This window comes from Calidris pugnax, unplaced genomic scaffold (genome assembly GCF_001431845.1).
Source record: "Calidris pugnax isolate Ruff unplaced genomic scaffold, ASM143184v1 scaffold371, whole genome shotgun sequence".
NCBI lineage: Eukaryota > Metazoa > Chordata > Aves > Charadriiformes > Scolopacidae > Calidris > Calidris pugnax.
In genome coordinates this window covers 1,227,405-1,227,765 of record NW_015091373.1, presented here as the reverse complement: position 1 = coordinate 1,227,765, position 361 = coordinate 1,227,405, and positions in this window count along the sequence as shown.

Genomic DNA, 361 nt, shown 5'->3' with positions numbered 1-361 from the left:
CAAAATTTACAGTGTGCCATAATAGGAAGATTTTTTTTTTAAAAAGAAACAAAACCCAAAACCAAACAAAAAACCACCAAAAAGCAAAAAAAAAAAACAAACACACACACACACACAAAAAAAAACCTGCCGGTTAAAATAAATAATAACTTGTGATGCTTTGGATTCAGGCAAGATCTGGGGGGAGAGAAGCGATGAATGAACAGAGAAAACACGGAGGAAATGATGAAAGGGAGGGAAGGGAGGAAAGAAGGAAGGGAGCGCCTCCCGCCCCGCGGCTCAGGACCCCGGCCCTGCGCGCAGGGACCGCGCACCTCGGGCAGGGACGCGCATCCCTCCTTTCTTGGGGGGGGGAGAAAGG